Source organism: Saccopteryx bilineata, chromosome 2 (assembly GCF_036850765.1).
Source record: "Saccopteryx bilineata isolate mSacBil1 chromosome 2, mSacBil1_pri_phased_curated, whole genome shotgun sequence".
In the NCBI taxonomy this organism is placed as follows: domain Eukaryota; kingdom Metazoa; phylum Chordata; class Mammalia; order Chiroptera; family Emballonuridae; genus Saccopteryx; species Saccopteryx bilineata.
Genome location: NC_089491.1, coordinates 305801917 through 305816630, shown reverse-complemented (window position 1 = coordinate 305816630; position 14714 = coordinate 305801917). Strand labels below are relative to the sequence as shown.

The 14714-nt window shown below is 52.8% G+C and overlaps 1 protein-coding gene across 1 annotated transcript in view; it reads right to left on the bottom strand.

Moving 5' to 3' along the window:
- Positions 1 to 13191, bottom strand: part of LRRN2 (leucine rich repeat neuronal 2) — a 68556-nt gene extending 55365 nt beyond the window's left edge. The window contains exon 1 of the mRNA XM_066261606.1: positions 12818 to 13191. The gene's annotated coding sequence lies outside the window, so the exon portion shown is untranslated. The remainder of the gene's footprint in view (positions 1 to 12817) is intronic.
- Positions 13192 to 14714: the final 1523 nt, after the last annotated feature.

Genomic DNA, 14714 nt, shown 5'->3' with positions numbered 1-14714 from the left:
GCACCAGGCTGCCTCGGAATCAACCGAGAGGCAGAAGCAAATGGGGAGGCAGAGAAGGAAGACAGCAGCAACACAGGCTGGCTGAGGCTCCCCACTGCCTTGCTCTGGGAGGGCAGTTTTGAGGTTGGGAAGCTTTGCTGAAGAAAAGAGGAGAGTCAGGCCCTCACTTTCCCTTTGATTGCTAGGCTGGCTCACCCACTACCTTCACAGTCTGGTCCTTCCTTCCTCCCTCCCTCCTTTCCTCCCTCTCTCCTTTCCTTCCCTCTCTCCTTTCCTTCCCTCTCTCCTTCCTTTCTTCTTTTTAAAAATTGTATTTATTGATTTTAGAGAGAGGAGAGAGAAAAAGAGACAGAGAAAGGGGGGTGGACAGGAAGACTCAATTGGGCAGTAGCTGCCTATACGTGCCTTGACCGGGCAAGCCGGGGTTTTCAAATGGATCACCTCAGCATCCAGGTCGACCCTTCACCCACTGTGCCAACACTGGTCAGGCACAATCTGGCATTTCATTCAGTGCCACCCGGCTTGATTCTCTGAGCCTGCGAGGGGCCACAAAGGTGCAAGGGCTCCCTTCTGGACACATTACCCCCGTTCCTTACCCCCTCATAAGGCAGAGCAGCCATTGGGCCCAGGAGATACCTGTTGTTCTCAGGGTCGAGGGAGCAGGCAGGAATGGCAGAAAACATGAGTGGTCTGACCTGCCCCAGGTGAGCATGGCTGCCAGCCCCTCCACACCTGTTTGCCTCTGACTGACAGGTGAGCAGCTGTGCTCTACAGCTGTCTGTCCATCTGTCTTTTCCTGACGCTCCTCAGAGGGGAGGACCTGGACTTCAAGCAGCAAACCTTACTCCAGATAATAGTCCACAGGGCAGAGGAGGAGTGGGGCAGGAAGAAGCACGCCTCTCTCTCCCTCCACAACCTGAACCCCTCCTACTGCCACCGCCCCTCCCCACTACGCCCCTAGCTTTGCCTGCCAAGTGCTGCAAATTACCACACATGCCAATAAGTCATTAGAAACCAGAATGGTAAATGTGGGGTTGCTATGGAGACCAACACCAGGAGCTGGCAGCCCTGGGGGCCAGCCTGTGGCTCAGGTGTGCTGTGGGAAGAGCTGGGAAGGCCAAAACACCTGGCAGAGGGGAGATGACATGCTATGCGCTATCAGGGTGACGATTCCGGGCAGGGCACTGGGCACTGCCGCCTCCTCTCGCTCCCCTCCCCAAGCCTCTGGTCCTCCCCACCTGCAGCTTGTTAGGTGTGATAAATGACACACAGGCCGCAGAAAGGCAGGTGCAGCCCTGGCCAGTGGGCCCAGCCCCCTCCCGTCATAGACATGTCTTCCCCAGAGGAGGTGGCTGGGATAAAGCCTACCTGGGAACTAGCCTTGGGGACCAGCCCTGGGGCCAAGGACCACTGACAGCCTTTAGCAGTCTGAGCTGGTTGCCTGTGTTGGGAGGAAACTGAGGCCCAGGGACGGGCTGAAAGCAGAACAGCACTCAAACCTTAACATTCTCATCTTCTGAGCCTGGAACTCACTTTGCTCCTGCCCAGCGCTGAGCATAGTGCCCGGCCCCTGTGGGCCACAGTGCACACATACACTGGTTGGAAATGGCTGAGAGAAGGTGTGCAGCATCCAGAAGTTCCAACAAGGTGGCAGTAGGCTCTGGATGGGTATCCCAGCTCTCCCACTAACTTGGTGTGACATCCCACAAAGCCACTCCTCTCTGGGCCTCAGTTGTATCTGGAAAATAACTGGGATTGCCTCAGACACATATTCCACATGGGGATCTTCAGAGTTATGAAGTGGTTGCTCGGGGTCATGGGTCAGGAGGAGGCCGAGGCAGTGGGGTGTTCAGGTCCAGCCGCTTTGCTCCAGCTACATACAGCAGCCTTCTATTCATTTCCTGTTGCTGCTATAACATATTACTGCAAATTTTAATGTTTAAAACCACACAGATTTATGCTCTAACATGCAAAAATGAGTCTCACTGGGCTACAGTCAAGGTGTCGACAGGTCTGCATCCCTTTGTGGAGGATGCAGGGGAGAATCTGTTTCCTGGCTTTTTCCCCTTCTAGAGGCCACTCACATTCCTTGGCTCATGGCCCCTTCAGTCCTCAAAGCCACCAATGGCCCACTGAGTCTTTGTCACATCGCATTACTCTGACACTGACTTCTGCCTCTCTCTACCACATTTAAAGAACCCTTGTTATTACACTTGGTGTACCAGATATTCCAGGACAATCTCTTTATTTTAAGATTCCTACTTAATTCCATCTGTCACCGTAATTCCCCTTGTCATGTAACCTGACTTAGTCAGAGGTTTCACAGACTAGTACACAGACATCTTTAGGGGCCATTATTCTGCCTGCCATATGTGTTTAAAAAAAGGATTCTATAAATGTCTGAAAGCCACATGACCAGAGGACTCTCAGGTGCCATCAGTTTTAAAGTGCTATGATTCGGACCCCTCCGTTTCTCCCTGGGGGATCATTATAAGGAATTCAGAGGAACTTTGGGCCTGACCATCAAGTGTGAATGGTGGTAGTCTTAGGCTGTCCTGCAGGGGTATACAGAGAGGGGATTGCTATGTCTACCAGAAAAGAGGTCTCCAGGGAAAAATAATGAGGGCTGTTTTGGGGGCCACGTGTCTCAGCCCTTTCCTCCCCATTCCATATACACACACACACTCAGATTGTCCTGCAGTGATCTGCTTTTGCTTTTCCTTCTAAGTAAAGTCAGATGGAGCTGTGTGTGTGTGTGTGTGTCCATGCATGCAAGTGAAGGATCTCTCCCATCAGACAAGATAGCGGCTGAGGCCATGAGTCTGTTTTCCTGTGCTCCCCCCACTACCCATCCCCATCCACTGGCACTGCACCTAGCGCAGAAGGCACGCTGACCTAATGGTCATAAACTTGAGATGCCATCCTTTCCTTCCATACCTTTAACTTCAACACTGTCCTCTTCCTAGATCCATGCAGAGGAGTCCCCAGATTTTTTTTGTTGTTGTTGTATTTTTCTGAAGTCAGAAATGGGGAGGCAGTCTCCCACATGCGCCTGACCGGGATCCACCCGGCACGCCCACCAGGGGGCGATGCTCTGCCCATCTGGGGCATTGCTCTGTTGCAACCAGAGCCATTCTAGCACCTGAGGCAGAGGCCATGGACCTGTCCTCAGCGCCCGGGTCAACTTTGCTCCAATGGAGCCTCGGCTGCGGGAGGGGAAGAGAGAGACAGAGAGGAAGGAGAGGGGGAGGAATGTGTGCCCTGGCCAGGAATCAAACCCAGGACTCCTGCACGCCAGGCTGATGCTCTACCACTGAGCCAACTGGCCAGGCCCCCCCCCCCCGATTATTTTTAACAAACTCCAGAAATAGTACCAAGTCCAGAAAGCATAGGTCTTTTTTTTTTTTTTTGTATTTTTCTGAAGCTGGAAACAGGGAGAGACAGTCAGACAGACTCCCGCATGCGCCCGACCGGGATCCACCTGGCACGCCCACCAGGGGTGATGCTCTGCCCACCAGGGGGCGATGCTCTGCCCCTCCGGGGCATCGCTCTGCTGCGGCCAGAGCCACTCTAGCGCCTGGGGCAGAGGCCAAGGAGCCATCCCCAGCGTCTGGGCCATCTTCACTCCAATGGAGCCTTGGCTGCGGGAGGGGAACAGAGAGACAGAGAGGAAGGGGGGGGTGGAGAAGCAAATGGGCGCTTCTCCTATATGCCCTGGCCGGGAATCGAACCCGGGTCCCCCGCACGCCAGGCCGACGCTCTACCGCTGAGCCAACCGGCCAGGGCCCAGAAAGCATAGGTCTTAGAATCTTCCTGCTAGCACCTTTCCAGGACCATTAGTGACCAACTCTAGCATTTACAGGTGAGACAGGCTCTGACAAGCCCTGAGGGAGATGGGGCCTCCCATTCGCTTCCCATACAACATAACCCTCTGCCAACGGCCTAGGACCCAGTGCGGCTGGATAGCAGCACTCTATGAGAAAGAGTTCCTGGATATTAATCACTGCACCCTCTGTGTTTTATGCTTTTTTGCAAATTACTCACCCTCTCTCAGCCTTATTTTTTTCTTGGTATAAACTGGCAGCTTACTCTGATTCCTACCTCTATCATATATCCCAGGGGACCCCGGAAGAGAAATGTGATGAGGTAGGAGAAAGCTGTTCTTTGGAGGATCAGCCCTGGGGAAAATGAGGGGGAAAGAAACTAACATTTATTGAGCTTCTACTTTGTAGCGGGCACATGACACAGATTATCTCGTTTTATGCGGTGGTTGAGAACCAGGGCCCTGGATTCAGGAAGATTTGAGGCTAGATTCTGGCTCTGCCATTTGCCAGCTGCGTGTGGCCTTGAGCAAGTTACTTAATGTTTCCCAGCTTCATTTTCCTCAACTCCAAAATGGGGGGAAATCATATCCCCTAGTTGTGTGGATTAAATGCGTAAATAAGAACTCAGCAGTGTTACTTTTTATTTTTAACAACCTGATTAAGTGGGTATTATTGACCCAGATTTGTAGATGGGAAAACTGAGGCTCAGAGAGGTTAAGTAAAATGCCCAAGGACGTGTGGTTAAGGGACAGGGTCTTTAACCCACTTCTAATTCCAGTTCCTTCAGATTGTGAGCTTAGGCTGCGTCTTAGGGATTGTGCCCAGTGCCTCCAGGTAGAGTGGGTGGGCCCTCCTTTCTCAGGATGCCAGAGCCCAGAGGAGTGAGAAGTCTCCTTAACAGAAAGGGTTACCCATGTGACTCTTGGTTCTTGCTCTTTGGCTGGGGATGGGGTGGGGGCAGGGAGAGTGAGGTGCTACTGAGGGACCCCACTCCACTCCACCCCACTCTAGGGCTCTCTCTCTATGGTCAGGTCTGAAGTGAGCCAAACCCCAAGACCCCAGGTGGCCTCTCTCCAGGGAAAGGACAGACTCACTCCTCATGAGGGAATGTTTGCTCATTTCAGTACAATATTATTTCTAGTTCACTATATACAGTACATATCAAATTGGAATGTTCTAGCAGTAACCTACCAAACAGGAGCCAGGCTAGTGAGAGGAAGGGAGAAGAGCAGTTAGCTGCAGGCTGGGTAGAAAACGGAGCTTAACAGATGGCAGAGAATTGGGCCTAACGTCAGCAGGCCAAGGGGCTGGGGACGGCAACCGATTAGGGAAGCACCCATCTCAGAAACTACATGAGAGCTGGGAAGGGACCTTCTCAAAGCAAGACACGTCAAAGGGTAGAGATCAGCTGGCCTTGCGGAGAAGAAGGCAGGAATGGGACAGTGGGCGTTCATCCTCTAAAGCAGGGGTCCCCAAATTTTTTACACCAGGGGCCAGTTCACTGTCCTCAGTCCGTTGGAGGGCCGGACTATAAAAAAAACTATGAACAAATCCCTATGCACACTGCACATATCTTATTTTAAAGTAAAAAAACAAAACATGAAGAAATATAATATTTAAAGTAAAGAATCTTGGTTCCTGAGATTATCATTAGAAGAGAGAGCAGAGGAGAGCAGCAGAAGGAGGCCACGTGGAGGAGGCCAGGAGAAGCAGCCAAGATGGCGGAGTGCTGAGTGAGATGGCCAGTTTGTGCAGAGTTTGTATCTGGGATAAGGAAGGAGATGGGGAACAGAGGTGAATAAGTCTGGTGAGCTAGAAACCTTTGATTCTAGGAAACTCGGATAAGTCAGTGGCTTTGTGAGCACTGAATGTGACTGGGTTTTGGAGCCCAGTGTGTATTTTTACTTGCCCGCCGGGTGCAAGCTAAATTAAAGACTATGACCCACCAAAAAATAAAAAATAAAAAAATAACGTAAAGAACAAGTAAATTTAAATCAACAAACTGACTAGTATTTCAATGGGCCTGCTTTTGGCTAATGAGATGGTCAATATGCTCCTCTCACTGACTGCCAGTGAAAGAGGTGCCCCTTCCGGAAGCGCGACGGGGGGCCAGATAAATGGCCTCAGGGGGCCGCATGTGGCCCGCAGGCCATAGTTTGGGGATGCCTACTCTAAAGAAAGGGCTGCTCTCCTGTCCAGAGAGAACAAAGGGGCACCGGAAACCTGATGGTGGGGAAGGGACTACACTGAAGACAAAACCTGTTCCCCCCCCCCCCCGTGCCCCCCGCGTCCCCCCCACCCCAGGCCTCCCTTTTCCCACCCCACCCCCAGGAGCTACTAGTTCCCTTCTCCAGAACTCCACCCTCTGCAGACCCAAACCCCAGCCAGCTTCCAGGCCGCAAGCAGCCGCACCCCTTCGAGGCAGCGTTCCTATATACTCCCACACAGCTCACAGTTCTGATAACATTTATAGTCTAAATCACATAGTTTAGCACTTGGTTTTAAATACTGTCTGGTATTATTCCCTTGTTATTTCTTGGGAGTATAAGGTTTGCCTCCTCAACAGATGTGTAGATTTCCTTACCAGTCAAGACCACTGACTCATGTTTCTCTGTGCTCTCCCCGAGCCCACACCCCACACTAGGACGGTGCTCCAGAAGCACTTGGCGGGTGGTGAGTATTAATTGACGAAATTAGCTTTAATGGCTGGAGAACCTCCTGACTAGCCACCTAGTGAAATACTGAATTGGATGGCCAAAATCTTGGGGTTTTAAAAGGTCAGGTCATGTGATCTCCTGTCCCAAACCCTGCAAAGTCGCCGTTTCACTCGGAAGCAAAAACCAAACTCCTCACCTCAGCCCCAAGGCTTCCCAAGATCTGGCCTCCTCAAACCAACCAGGCACGGCCCTGCCTCTGAGCCCTTGCACCTGCTGTTCCCTCTGCCTGGTGTGCCCTTACCACCTTGTAGCCACTTCATCTTCACCCAGACGTCCCCTTCACAGGGGAATCTTCCGGACCCAAAACTCTCCCCTCCCTAACATATCCTCTCCTATCCCTCTTCCTTGCTTACTTTTTTCTCTTTAGCACTTGCCACTTCCTAATATACTATTTATTTTACTGTCTCCCCTGACAATCAGGGATAAACTCCATGAGAGCAGATAACTCTGGTTGCTGGTTGATCACAGTTGTCTAAACCAGCAGGCCAAGCACAGATACTTTAAAAATACTTACTAAATGAAGAGGCCAGTCTCACTCTGTCTGACAGAGCTGACACATGGTTCTGCAGAGATGGGCAATAAAGAGAAAAACCCCAGATGTGGATGTGGGGTTCCACCCTTCCATTCCTGGGCCAATGCTGGGCAGATACCTTCAGAAGGTCAGGGGCCTGGAGCCGGTGAGCCCAGCTCCCTTCATCCCATTGGGAGGTCTGTCCAGAAGCAGAAGATAGGGGGTTTCAGTGTCAAGTCCTTCCCCTTCCTCACGCACAGCTTGCCCACCCCTCTGCGGTGACTCCATCTCCTGTCATCACCACCTCTGCACTCCTGGGCCAAAGACAGACCTTTCACCACCTGCCTTTGAATGCTCCTTTTGAGAACACTTTATAGAGGCCATAACCTCTTCTGCCCTTCTTATCTCTTCTTTCCTGCCCCAGCCTGCTCCCGAAAGGACCTGGTAAGACAGACCCACTTTTATAGGGGGAGCCAAGCTGATTGCCTGACAATCGCTGCTCCTTCTTCCATATGGTTTTTCCGGAAGGATCTGCATTATGAGTTTGTAAATATGAATGGTTGTACTTGTTCTTCCTATGGACATGAGGCTGCTTGCTACGGACACCCCATGGACAACACCATTCCCAAACCATCCCCACCTAATCTGCTGAATCAGGGTCTGTGCCCATGCTCACATCTCCCAGAAGTCACCCCTGCAATGCTTCTGCTTTTGTGGCCACGGGGATTGACTCTCTTTTTTGGGGGGGAAGGAGGACTGATTCTTAGAGTCCAGCTTTTCTGGAGAGCCCTGGCTCCATGTGGCCCCCGAGGCACTTAGCTGAGACAGAAGGAAACAATGTCGGTTCTTGAGGAGCTGTGGGAGCAGGAGGAAGAGGGGACACCCTCTTTGAAGGTCTCAGGAAGGGGACAGGCAGCCCCTTGCTTGGACAGGGCTCTGGGAGCTTCTTATTGTAGGAAGCGAGAAGAACGGGCTGGATGGCCCCAGAGCACCCTCCAGGTCCAGGGACTACTGGATTCCGGGGGTGGTTAAGAAGTAGGAGTCCTTGGGTCAAAAAGAAGGTTAAATCCTCCGTTGGTTTTTTCTAGCTATATGCCTTTGAGCAAGTTACTGAACCTCTTTGAGTCTCAGTTTCCTAGAGTTTAAATTAGAGATAATAAGAGTGCCTGCCTAATAGGAGTATTTTTGAGGATTTAATCGGATAATGTAGGTAAAGCACTTGGCACAGTGTCCGGCACATAGTAAATATTCAATAAATGCTAGCTGCTATAATTAGCACCATTACAATGTGAGAGGTGGAAGTTGAGAAATGGTTATTGCCCCAGGAAGCCTCTGCCTGCTCTTCTTCATCTTGGAACTCATTTCAAGTCCAACAAATGCTGAGCAGCAGGGAAGGTGTGGGTGGAAGAAGTGTACAGAGAGAAACTGGATTCTAAACCAAACCTGATTCAACTCCCCTCCTAACAGGCAGCTCCAAGGTGTCCTACTGGGTCCCCAGAAAGTGCAAGAAGCCAGACGACAGGGCTGTGGTAGCTCTGGTATAAGGTATCTGGGTTTGGAGCACAGACTGCTTGAGGATGACTTAGACTATTTAGGAAGCATGGTCACGAGACCAATCCCAGAGAGATGTATCAGGCCCCCTGTCCAAGGGCCAACTGTTCTAGGCCGGAGAGTGTGGGACTGTCCTGGGAGACCTGCAGCACTAGAGGCTCAGCTCCGAGCCCTGGAAACAGAGGCTGAGCCGGAACCTGCCCCAGGTGTCCCTGATACCTACAGAAGGCATTGCACACACAATGTGGTACCTTTCATGTACGATCCCGGTGCCCCAGATGCCCCTGGCGCCAGTGTCCTCAGGCCCACCACCTCTGCCTGGTTGACTCCTTTTCAAGCCTTGCCCCAAATATCATGTACTTTGAGAACCATTCCCTAATCTGCAGACAGAGATAGTCATCTCTTTATCTGCTTATCCCTGTATTACAGCACTTGTTTCATTATTGGAAGACTGGCACTCACTCCCACTGAATAATAATAACAATAATATACTTACATAGTACTTACTATGCCAGGCACTGATCCAAGCTTGTTACTTGGATCATTGTATTAACTCATCTAATCATTGTAACAAGTCCATGAGACAGGAAACTGAGGCACGGAGAGGTCAAATGACTTGCCCAATGTCACTCAGCTATAAGTGGTGAAGCCTGGATTTGAACCCCAGGTGTGCAGCTCTAGAATCTATATTCTTACTATGAACTCCTGGAAGGCAGGGGCAAGATCTAATTTGTCTCTAGCATCTACCACAGTTCTGAACACACATTAGGTGCTTAGAAAAGATGGGCTGATTGTGTAAGCAAATGTCTGCATAAAGCTAGTCTGGTGACTTCTTAGCCTCTGTGTTTTAGGACTGAGACCATGGTCCTCAAAGAAGTGTAAGGTATAGGCGTTCTTACTCTCTCAGCAGTCCCATCACATGCTGCTGTCTGTCCTGTCTGGTTATGTGTTTTCTTGCATGTCTCTTGCCTTCTGTTTTCCGTTTCTGTTTGCCTTCTGCCTCCGTCCCGCTCCCCTCCTGTTCCTGGTCGCTCTCCCCTTTCCTGCTCCTCTCATTGTCCTTGCCCTTCCATGTAGTCCTTGCAGGCTTGAAAGCCTCCCACCTCCATTTCTGGCCTTGGAGCATTTACAGAGTCCAGGCCTGCCCAAGGAAGCTGAAAACACCAGTGGCACTGACCAATTAGACTGGCTATGGACCTAACTTCTGCACCGTGACCCTCGATGAAAACAGCAATTTCCCATCACCTCTACCTGGATACAGGGTGGTGGTGTGGATTGGGTGTGGCCTGCCTACAGCTTGTCACACATCTGTGTAGCATCAGGAAGAGCAATGCCTTCCCTGCTTCCTCTCTCAGGGTCTCATCTCCTCCAGGAAGCCTTCCCTGATTACTTGAGAAAGCTTATTTATGTAAGCATTCAGCAAATCCTTACATATTCTCATATACTAACTGAGGAGACAAGGCATACTTCCAAAAAATTTGATTAAAATATAATCTTCAGACAACTGTACAACTTACCAGATGTCACAGACATCATAGAGGCCAAATGAACTGCAGACAATCAATGATTTCTAAACGTAAACCTATGTGACATGAGGCTAGTGGTTGATCCTCTCTGGTCCTCAGTTTGTTCAGCTATAAAGCAAGGGATAATGATATAATTCTTTCAAAGCTTCTGACTGGTACTTATTAGGTACTCAATAATAAATCTGTATCTTTCTCCCTCCTCTGTCTAAAACACTGTCCTCCCAGCCAAATGGTGAAATATGAACTAGTCCATCCTTTTAGGTCAGAAATGTCTTAAGGATAAGTGTCTTATGTGCCCTGGGTCTGTACGCTTTGTGGTACCTGGTATATTGTAAAGAGATGAGCCTATCATATTAGATGTCACTCAGCAAGATGATGACAATTCACTAAGACTGTCAAGACCCCCAAGCAGTGGGTCTTTGAAAGAGCCTGGTGACACAGAACTAATCACCTAGGAAGTACAAATAAATACAAGTTCACTTCTGCCCTGAGACACGAAGGTTTGTTTAATTGCTATATCCTCAGCTCCTAAAACAGTGCGAGGCACATAGTAAGTGCTCAATAAATTGTTGAATGAAGAAATTTCCTTTAAAAAGCAATGGCTTTTCTTTTTTCATTTCAAGGTAAAAAAAAAAGGGGGGGGGGAGTAGGGAGGGCAAATGGCAGGTACAGGAGACCTGCCAGGGGAACACAGCTGCCAGGCCCACCAGCCCTGGCTCCTCCTCCACAAAGGGGATTCAGCAAAGCCACCAGGGCACATGTTCCCACCGGCAGGGTGTCTGGAGCGCAGAGTACATGCCTGGCCTGTGGTTAAAGCTGCAGTGTACAGAAGAGAAGAGGGCAAGGATGGCGACAGAGACCTGGAGAGGAGTCAGGAGTCTTCGGGAGAAGGGGTAGGATGAAAGAAGAGGGAGGGCACTCTGAGGAGGGAGGGGGACACAGAGACACTTGAGGAAAGAGAAGAAGGAGTAAAGGGGAACGAGGGTGAGAGCGGAGGGAGGCACAGGGTAGAGAACGGGGAGTGGGGAGGAACTGTGAGCTACAGAGGAAACCTGTCTCAGTCTGGGTTGGATTAGTCTTGGCAGACCTCTGAGTGCCCACTGCTATTTGGTGTCTCCTGCCGGTTAGGCTGTACCAGGGGAGGGTGTGGATCTGGGGGTGCTCCTAGACACCAGGGGCCTGGGCAGGTCTCAGTCGCTGGAGCACTGAGACCTTTAGTTCCATTCTCTCCAGAGGGACCCCCTAGGCTCAATGTGAGCTGGCCCAGGGGAGGGCAAAGGGCCTTGAAGGCTCAGACCCCTAGCTGTGCCCTTGTTTTTCCATCTTCTCCCCACAAGGGCACCTGGTCATCCAGGAAAGTGGGTCAGGCCACCCAACATGTGACTTTATTCTAATAACAACAGGGCCCGCAGGCACGGGAGCCTCAGTGCCTTGTACACAGACCTGCCCACCCCATGCCCAGTGCTCCTTGCTGGAGGGACCCTGAAGGAGCAGTGGGCAGTGGAAGGGGATCCTGGCTGTCTCACACAGGGAGAGGACACAGAGCCAGAGCCTGTCCCAGGCTGGTGGGGAAGGGGGAGCCTGCCTTGTACCTGGGCGCATGAAAATACCCAGAGCTCCCAGTGATGGTGACCAAGGAGGCAGGGAGCCACCTCTATTCCCCTGACTTGGGGAGGCAATCTTCCCACCCACCTTCTGGGGTTTTCAAGCAGAAGGCCTGTCTGGTCCATCTCTGCCACTGAGCGCTGTGCCCAGCCCACCCCTTCCTGACCGGACCCTGCCATTAGAAGCTGCGTTGGCTCCAACAGATGGGAGCTGCGGCAGTCTGAGGAACAGAGCACAAAGCTCAGCTGACATTTTCCTTCCTGTTCGTTTGATAGAGAAGGAAGGAGGGGGAGCACAGCAACGCCCCTTGGCCCTCCCCCAGGGTCCGGGTCTCCTGCACCTTTAGCTTCTCAGCTCAGTCCCCCTCACCGGCAGCTCCTTGCTGGCTGGACAGCCAGAGCCTGTGCCGCCCTTGGCTGCAGGACAGACGGACCACCTGTGGCTGGCCAACCCCTCCTGTCTCCTGGGTGCTGCGGTGGGCCCAGAGCTGTCCCTCTGATACCGCTTCCCACTCCCAGAGCCCCCAGGCTGAGCCCGAGACCAGCCCATCCCTCACCCCAAATGTCCCATCCCAGGGTGAGGACAGACCCCTGACCGCCTGGGAGGAGCCTGGTTCAAGGTTCCAGACACTTCGGACAGACACCAAGGCCACCTTGTCCCTCCGCACGCACGGACACCCGAGCTCCAAGGAAGGAAAGGTCCCCGCGGCTCTGGATCGGTGCCAGCCCGCTGTCCGCCTCTGTCACGCCCTCCCTAACCTCTCCGCCACCTCTCGTCTCCCCCACATCTCAGGCCCACTCTTCCCAGCAACAGTTTGGGGGCGGTTCGGGCCTCTTGGGGTGGATTCCAACCCAGACGTCCCTCGCCCGCCGCCTCGGGTCCAGCCCGCGCAGTCGGCCACCTGCTTTCCATTCCCCAGCCCGCCTCCCCTCGGCGCTCGCGGCCGCTTCCCTTCCCGAGTCACCAGCTCCCTGCAGGCAGCTCCGTGGCGCCCGCGGCCGTCCCTCCTCCAGCTCCCGCCACGTCCTCCCGGCCACGCCGGCGGCCCCAGCGCCGCGGGGCCAGGCGGACCCGCACACTCACCCCGCGGCCGCCGTCCGGGTCCGGGGCCGCCGCGCCGCTCGGCTGCAGCCCAGGCTGGGCTGGGCTGGGGAACCTGGTCCGCGCCCTTCCGTGCGCCGCCCGCCCAGGCCGGGGACGCTCGTGGGCGCCTTCCCGCCGTGGAGTTGTCCTGGGAGTGGTGCTGGGGCAGTCGAGGAGGGCGACGGAACAGCGACCCGCTCCGCCGGCCCGCCCGCGCCGCCCTTTGCGCTCGCGGCGGGAGGCTGCGGGCTTGAGCCGGTGGCGCCTCCACACGCCGCGAGGCCAAGTACACCCAGCGGGCCCCCGCGTTGCCCCGCGTTGCCCCGCGCCCCTCCGCGCCTCCTCCCGGCTCCTCGCTCGCCCTCCTCACTCGCTTCTCTGCCTCTCTCCCCACCTTCCCAAACCACTCCGGTCGCCGCCTCCCCGTCTGCGTGCCACGCCACCCGCTTCCAGTCCCACTGCCATTTTAACTCCTGAGTGGCCAGGGGCACCTTCTCCCTAACACACATCCATTCCCGGAGGGAGGAGTTGGGTGGGGCCAGATGCTAAAGCTTGAGTGTCTGGGGCCAGTGGTGTTCTTGTGCCTTTAGATGCAAGGCTTGGTGAAAGAACTGGGCACAGGACCTGGGTCTGAGAGGAGAAGGTGTTGGCTCTTCTGATGTTGCCTCTTATCCCTTGCAAAGGCCAATAGGTTCTACCCTTCCGAAGTTAACAGGGGACTAAGGAATTCAGTGGGATTTTTAGAATTTGTTCAATGGACACAGGCACCACATTCTAAAGAATGGAGTCAATACACCCTGAGTTCTCATGCCCTTCCAGCATTGCCCCCTGAGCAGGGCAGTTTCTGACAGCTTGGAACATCTCACCCTGGTCCTAATACCTGGTCATCTACCTAGGTGTTAGGCAGGAACTGGCAAGCCCACTCAGGGGCTTGACTTTGGGGTGTGGGGGTGCCTACCCTGCAGACTGGGCGTTATGAACACTGGGGAAGGACAGTGAGAGCTGATCCATGCTGAAGGTGGGTGCGGGGCTGCTTCCTGATGGCTTAAAAAGGCTGGGTCCCTGCCACTAGCTGGGTTTAGGAGAGTGGGTCTCCTGCTGGAGTAAAGGCTGAAGGCCCATGCCTTGTGGGCCTTCCGCCCGGACCAGTCAGAATGGACACCTCAAGCTCAGTTCCAAAATAGGCCACACACGCTAATGGGTCTTGACCAGAGCTTGCAGGACCAAGAACACAGAAGTGAGTGGGATGGAATCCAAGGAATGAGGAGTCTTTTGAGAAGGGCATCCGAGATGTCTTCTTCATCCAGAGCTTGAGCTCAGTGCCTCCTGTGAGGTGAACTCTGGACAGAACAAGGATTGAGCTTTCTGGCTCTGTCTTTTCCAAGGGCACAGCCAGGGGTAACTCCACGACTGGAGGCTTTTATAAAGTTGCCTTGTAGGTCTATGTGTTCTTTATCCACAGAGGGGGTTCTCACCTTCGTATATTTAATAAGCACACATTATGTTCTCATCGTACCTCTGAAACCACCCCCATGCCGCCACCCTCCTCCCCTGCTGTGGGGTATAATGAACTTAGGGAACTTAAAGGACAAGTTGGAACTATATGAAACAAATTTTTAACATTTCAAGGCAAGGAAAGTGCCATAGAAATTAAGAGAGAAAAGCCATCATGGGCTAGGTTATTCATGGAAGGTTTTATAGAGAAGTTGAGATTCAAGCTGAGTCCAGATGGAGGGATAAGATTTGAATGGATGGGCAAAGAAAACTCAGACCAGCAAAGGCAGGAAAGCAGAGACAAGCAGAGAATGGATTGTCTGGAGGGTGGGGGCAAAGGAGGCTACTATTGGATGCCAGGCCTTTCCACATCTCTCATTTTGTCCTCTGAGTTGACTCTTAC